Below are 7216 nucleotides of genomic sequence, written 5' to 3' on the forward strand. Positions count from 1 at the left end.
ATGTATACCTATAAAGCCAAATCTAACTTGAATGAGATCAAGCCTCAGGATTAAGCAAACAGTCATCAGAAAATGCAAGGCATGAGGAACAGGTTAAATGACATCACTGGGTTGCAGCCAGCAAATCCAGATCTTGGGACAGTTTATGGGGTAAAGTAGCAAAACAGATGAAGTGGAAACATGCAGATAAAAATTATATATCTGACGTACCAACCAAATGCAACAAGTAGATCTTGTTTGGATCCTGATGTAAACAAATCAATTGTAAGAGACAGAAGTGTAGGGGAGGGGAAAGGAACTGGAGAAAGTTAAACAATGACAGGATATTAAGGAATTATTATAGATTTTGTTGTTGTTGTTGTTGTTGTTGTTTTTAAGGGGGCATAGCTCACTGTGGCTCATGCAGGGATCGAACTGGCAACTTTGGTGTTATTAGCTCCATGCTCTAACCATCTGAACTAACCAGCCACCCCTTATAAATTTTTAAAGTGTGATTATGTGACATGGTTATGTCTTTTGTAAAGAATTCTTATATTTTAGAAACATACTGAAATATATAAATAAAATAATATAATGCTTACATTTACTCAAAATAATCCTGACGGAAGGCAGAAAGTGGGTGAGAAGTCGATAAGATCAGACAGGAGTTGGTAATTGTTCTAGCTGTGTTTATTGTATATGTGTTAAATTTTTCATAATAAAAAATTCACCTCTGATTCAGTCTCTGTCTTCCCCACCTCCATCCTATGATCTTTAAAAGAAATGCTCTAGGTTGGCATTTTTCTTGACAAGTGAAAGGGTTTAGGCATCAATATTCTGAGGGAAAACCCCTCTTTGAAAATATCCAAGGGCTGTTTCATTAGAAATCTTACGAGTAAGTTCCCCCAAATGGCAACCAGATTACAAAGCCTTACTATCTGCTGAGGTTTTCTCCCTTCTCAGGGTATTCTAATCTACCAATCAGACTGTCACTCAAGTAATATGCAAATTAAATTATTCCAGAAATTTGCAGGTTATCCTAGAGGGGTTTTTGAAGTGTAAAGGGAAGTTTCTCCCCCTCTTATTCACCCTTTTCCTCCTACCTTCCCCGCCTTCCTCCTTCCTCTCCTCTCCCTCCTCCTCCTCTCTCTTTTTTCTTCTTTAACAAAATGTAAAAAAACTTCTGGATGAGTAACTGGTGCTACCCTCTTGGAGAGTTCCTTCTGTCCTCTTCGCCCTTCACCTTGCAAAATGAGTCAGGATCAAGAACTAGAAGCTCAAGCCTCCAGCTGGAAGGAGGCTTCTCATATTGGTCAGGCTCCTGGGCACAGGTGAGCGCTGTTTTCTAAGAATGGGTCTTTCAGAGAGGTTAAAAGGCCTCAGTGGCATAGGACCAGTTTCTATTTTCATGTCTTCTTCCAGGAAGCCTGACGTTCCCTTTTGATTCCTACTCAATAAATTACAATCACATTTCAGACCCACTCCTGGAATTATTCCCAATGAGTCAGCTGAGGTTTTGGGTGTTCTGAAACTCTTCAGTTACATATCTGCAGGCAGTCTCATGGTCTCTCTCAAGGATGGTGTGGCAGACTGCTAGTCGTGCTCCCTAACCCATCCTCTCCACCTCTCCGTGTAGAAGTGTAGAGACCGTCCAGGTCAAGAATACATTTCCAACCTCCCTTACAGTTCAATGTGGCTGTTACACTAAGTTCTAGCAAATGGGCTAAAAAGAGCAATGCTGGTACCAATTCTGGAACTTGTTCTTAGGAAAAAAAGTGGATGAGTGCTCCCAGGCCCTTTCCCCCTTGTACGGGTTGGGAGAAGGTGAGAAATAGATTCACCAGCAGAAGCCATGTGGTGAGAAAGGAATGATCTTACCAGCTGTGAATTGCCACTGCTGACTGTGACATGAAGTGAAATTACCTGTATCTTATATAAACCATTATAATTGGGAATTTCTTTGTTTGGCAGCTTACCCTGTGTCTTAACAAATATAGATGGTGTCAACTGATGGTCACTGGTGCCAATTCAACACCAACAGGAATCCTCAATTTGGGATGCAGTGAAGAACACTTCATTTAGTTCAAACGGCTCAGTTGTGATACAACATCGCTGTGAGAACAGCATGGCTGTGGAACAACTCAACCATGTTACAGCTCAATTATGAAGCAGCATGTCTGCGAGGTGGCCCTGGGGCAAGAAGGCCCCTCTCCAGCTAGACAGTTCTACTCTGTTCTGCTCTGGTCCAATGAGACATTTTTGGGGTTTTCAGCTCCACCTGGGGAAATGCAGCCTTCATTCATCTGTGGAAAGAGAAAGTGCACTGTCTAAGCCAGAGGGGAGCTGACTTACATAGACAGAAGTCCCCACCCCTGGTCCCCGATTGGTTCATCGAGTATGAACCAATGATTTGAGTATGACTCCAAATCATTGCAGTTTGATTGGTCCAAAAAGTACTGTCCTAATTGGTCACAATGGAGCTACTCTGATTGGTCAGTGAAGATGCTAATGGGAATATTAGCATCTGACTGGACAGAAAAAGTCTCAGTCCTATTGCTTGAAATACAATTCCAGGAACTCCTTTATAAGGGTTGGCTCAGACTTCAGGAAGGCAATTCAGTGCAGGCAAGCAGTTCAGTGCAGGCTTCTCTCTGAAGAGCAGTTTGTATGAGAGGTTCCTGTTTAGAAACAGCTGCTAGGCTCTGTTTTTAAAATTTGAGCCCAGTTAGCCACCAGGAGCCCTTCTTAGTAGGTATCTTCTCTCTCAAGGTTCACAATTGCTACCTGCAATCACTGAGTATGCATTTTACTTGCACAACTCTAAGTACAACTTCATTGCCGAGAACCTCATACAGACCCTTCCCATCACCTTCTTGTCCCGGTTGGATGGCTGCAAACCCATGCAATGCAGTCACTTTGATGCTGTGTCTGTCCATGGCTATGAATCATTTTGTGAGACAAAAATTTCTCAGTTGAGCTCCACATCAACATCTTCTCTTAAAAGTCAAATGACAGTGAGGGTTTGGAAACACAAAGAAGCACCGAGAAGCACTGGGCCCTATTCCTATTTTCCCAAGTCTCTAGAGTTTGCATCTTTATGGTTCTTCCTTTGAAAGAGCATTCTCTACCATGGGCCGACACCGACAGACTACTATATTACTGCAAATAAGGGGACTCAAGCCCTTTAGAAACTTTTACTAATTGAACTTCATAATATACCTATGAAGTAGATAACTATTATCATCCCCAATTACTGTCAAGCTGCAGAGAGGCATTAAGTGGCTTGCCAGAACCATGCAGTGGAGTCGCAAGCAGAGTAAGTTCTCTAGTAGAGGCTGAATTTCAGCCCTAATCAAAAGAACTAGATAGAGTTGCCTGGTGGCAACTCTATGATTAACCACTAAGTAGAAGTCATTTCCTCTTTCTGTGCTCGTGTGTGTGTGTGTGTGTGTGTGTGTGTGTGTGTGTGTGTGTGGTCTGAACCTGCCCACCCTCTGGGGTTTTTCCCACTGAGGGTGGAAGGGGAGTTTCCCTGGAAAGAACAGATATCTCACTGCTGATTCTCCCAGGAAGAAGTTAATCCTGAGACAGGAGATAAAGATTTAAAGGCAAGAAAATGTTCTCTTTATTGGGCCAAGACTCCAAGGTGAAGAAAGGCCTGTTAGGTTAAAGTATGGTCTCCAGGGTGTTCACAGGAGTTAGGAAATGGCCTAGGACATGTGGTGAGGTGGGGGCATAGCAGGCAATTCAGGGCTCCTTTCAGGCCACAGTGCAGCTACTGCAGAAGGGGACAGTTGGAAGACAGCCAGCGTGGCTCTTCCACAGGAGCATGCTGCCACCGGCGCTGCCGGCATGTCTGTAGTGACCCCTGAGGCTTCCGAGCGCATTTTGCGAGTGCTCAACACCAGTATCAATGGGTGGTGGAAAGTAGCTTTTGCTGTCACTGCAGTCACGTGTGTGGGGCAAAGATACGCTCCGTGGTGCTGAGAGCAGACAGCAACCTCGCCAAAGCAGGAGGGCTCCCTAAGGGTGCGGGGGAATGTAGGGTCACCATTACACAGAACCCCGCCAGTGCAAGATCCCAGACTGGTTATGGAACAGACAGAAAGACGGAAAATACAGCCATGTCCTGGCCAATGGTCTGGACAACAAGCTCCGTGAAGACCTGGAGCTACTGAAGAGAATTCGGGCCCACGGAGAGCTGTGCCACTTCTGGGGACTTCATGTTCAAGGCCAGCACCACCAGCCACTGAAGCCGCACTGTGGGTGTATCCAAGAAGAAGTAAATCTATAGGCCTTTTCTGTCAATAAATAGCTTATATAATAAACAAACAAACTAACTAATTAATTTAAATAAATAAATAAATAAGACAGCCAGCCTGACAGTGACCACCTGAGGCCAAGTTTATGGAATGATAGGACAAGGCCAGGAGCCCAGAGATGAAAAATGTGAGGGATTGTTCCCAAAATGGTGCAAAGAAGTACCTGGGAAATGTTCCCAATCAAAGGGATACTGAGTAAAGCAAATTTCCTACCCTGAACCCAGTACAGGCTGTGCCATAATCATTTGGAAACAAGCAGAAGCAACATACTGCCGGGCCGGGGACTTACGGGTGTCTGCAAAGGAGGCTAGTCAAGTGGACACCCTCCAAAACTTCTCCTCATTGAGATGCGTGAGCCAGTCTCCTGCTGCTGGACATTTGGCCCAAGGTCCCTGGGGGATTCTGACAGGGTTTGCACCCACATGCCGTCCACATGGGCCCCAGGTTGTAGCTGACCAGCTTAGGTTGAACTTATGGCAGAGCACCTGCATTATTGGAAGTCTGGTTAATTCCCAGACCAAGAAAATAAGAGGGGTTTTTGTAGTCCCTCCATTCTGTTCCCAACTTTTGTATTAAAGGAATTAAAATGAATTAAAGTTTGGCTAATTCATTGCAGTGTACACTTCAAAGTATCTTGACAAATGTTATCACCACCACAGTCAAGATCTAGAACACTTCCATCCCCCTAAAAAGTGCCTTCAGCCTTCTTTCCAGTCATTCCCACCACCTCCAACAAGCAATTGATATTTTGATATTTGTTACCTTAGTTTAGTTTTGTCTGTTCTAGAACTTTCTGTAAATGGAACCATACAGTATGTCCTCTGTATATGCCCATTTTTAACACGCAAATGAAATCTTCAAGGACTTGCCGTGAGGAACCGTGCCATGCCAAGGAGATACAGCGTAGTGACCCGTGGCTCTCCACGTCCCCCAGCACGCCAGGGCGTGCCCAGCCAGTATGCGGAGCCCACGTGGGAGAACCTCAGCCTTCTGCCCAGCAGTGGCCAGCTGATCTGTCCCTTTCCCTTCCCTGAGTCCTGGAACCTCAGGGCTTACTTCCTCCACAACTCGCTCCCCCTGGTCCTGACATCCTGATAGGTTCTATTTTTGGCTCGAATAACAATCCCTAAAGCAGGCATAGAGCTATTACAGCTTAACAGCTAACAATATTTGCTATTTATTGAAGGCTCTTCAAGACACCATGCTTATGTTTGCATACATCACCTCATGTAATTTTCACAGCTCCTCCCCCCACGTATTATTTCCATTTTACAAATTTGGAAACTGAGGCTCAGAGAGGTTAGAATGGGGCTTCTAAGGCTTTAACATGCAAATTAATCACTTGGGAGTTCTGTTACAATGAAGATTCTTGTTCGGTAGGCCTGGGGTTGGCCTGGGCGTGTGCATCCTGTAATAAGCTTCCACTGGATGCTGAAAGTGCTGGCTCATGGACCACACTTGGGGTAGTGAGAGATGAGTAACCCCTCCAAGGTCAACTACCACAAGGGGGAAATCTAAGATGTGAACTCTGAACATCTGCTTCCAAAGCTGGTGTTCTTAACAGTTTTGCTTACGTAGTGGGGAAAACAAGAAGAAGAAAAACAAAAAACTGGTGCAGAATTTCTTTTCCAGGAGACAAGTGTTTTTGTTTAGCAAAACCCCTTTATGAGACATTTAAGTTATAGAAAGGTACCCCCAGACACACCCCAAGGCTAGGCAGGGATGGGATAGAAAGGAAAGAGACAGCTAAAGAACACTGGGGGCGGGGGGAGGAAAAGGAACAAGCGAGACTGGGGCCTGGAAGGTGGGGACGGGAGGGGAGGGGTAGCAGGAGTGGCTGGAGTCCTAACAGAAAGGAGGAACAGCAACTGGGCCCTGGAGGTGGAAATGCTGTAGATAAAGAATCTTACTAGCTGTTTGGAGGTGTTTGCACCGCAGTGCTATAAGCCTTTGACGTGGTTCTGATCTTTGAGCAGAGTCTGTCATACACACACCTTGAGCTTGTGTTGGTGCAAGTTTGGGGAGAGGAGGACTGGAGTGGGGTAAAGCATGTGCTTAGACACAGATGGGAAATCTAAAGGGAAAGTCAAAGCCAGGGCGGTAGGCGAGGGAAGCCCCCACCCCAATTTCCTGACAGAAATGCTGAGTTTCCCACTAGACTCAAGTTGGGCATTCAAGCTCATCTTTTTACAATTTTGAGGGCAGTTACAAGAAGACTCCACATATTTTATTTTATTTACTTCACATAGCAATCTTGGAGCAGAGGAGGGTAGGAATCACCCCTTCCTTTGGAATTTTGCCAAAGTTGCACAGCTACAAGTTATCAGGGAGAGGGCTACAGGTGTGTTTCTCAACCCTTCTGTGACTCAGGGCCACCAGGAAATGTTTAAAGAGGACCACTGCTGGATCTCCACTGGGCCATCTGGTTTTGTTTACATGAAGTTCTGCCCAAGCATCAGTATTTTGCAAAAGATCCTCACTGACTCTGTTATTCCTCAAGGTGAGAATCCCTGCCCTAGAGGATGCAGTTGAAGTCCTCAGCTCAGAGCCAGGCACACAGGCAGCGCAGTAATGTCAGCTGCTGGGAACACATCAGCTGCTACGCAAACTCAAGCCCTGCGATACCATGCTGTCAGTGACTGGTTCTCAGACTCTACCAAGCATCAGAATCACCTGGAAGGCTTTTAAAAGAGGTCACTAGGCCTCCCCCCAGAGCTTTAGACCTAGTAGGTCTGAGGTGGGAGCTGAACGTGCCTTTCTGATAAGTCACCTTTCTGACAAGTCGGCTTCCTGATACTGCTGGTCTGAGGTTCACACTTTGAGAAACAGCTCTGCAAACAGCCAGGCAAGGTGACTCAAAAAGGCAAATTCTTCTCCATCTTTCCAACTTGGGGTGAAATGGCGAGGCTGGGGCT

At 45.5% G+C, this 7216-nt stretch overlaps 1 pseudogene; it reads left to right on the forward strand.

Moving 5' to 3' along the window:
• Positions 1 to 3831: 3831 nt before the first annotated feature.
• On the forward strand, positions 3832 to 4265 carry LOC117037256 (40S ribosomal protein S18-like; annotated as a pseudogene).
• The last annotated feature ends 2951 nt before the right edge of the window (positions 4266 to 7216 follow it).

Source organism: Rhinolophus ferrumequinum, chromosome 17, assembly GCF_004115265.2.
Source record: "Rhinolophus ferrumequinum isolate MPI-CBG mRhiFer1 chromosome 17, mRhiFer1_v1.p, whole genome shotgun sequence".
In the NCBI taxonomy this organism is placed as follows: domain Eukaryota; kingdom Metazoa; phylum Chordata; class Mammalia; order Chiroptera; family Rhinolophidae; genus Rhinolophus; species Rhinolophus ferrumequinum.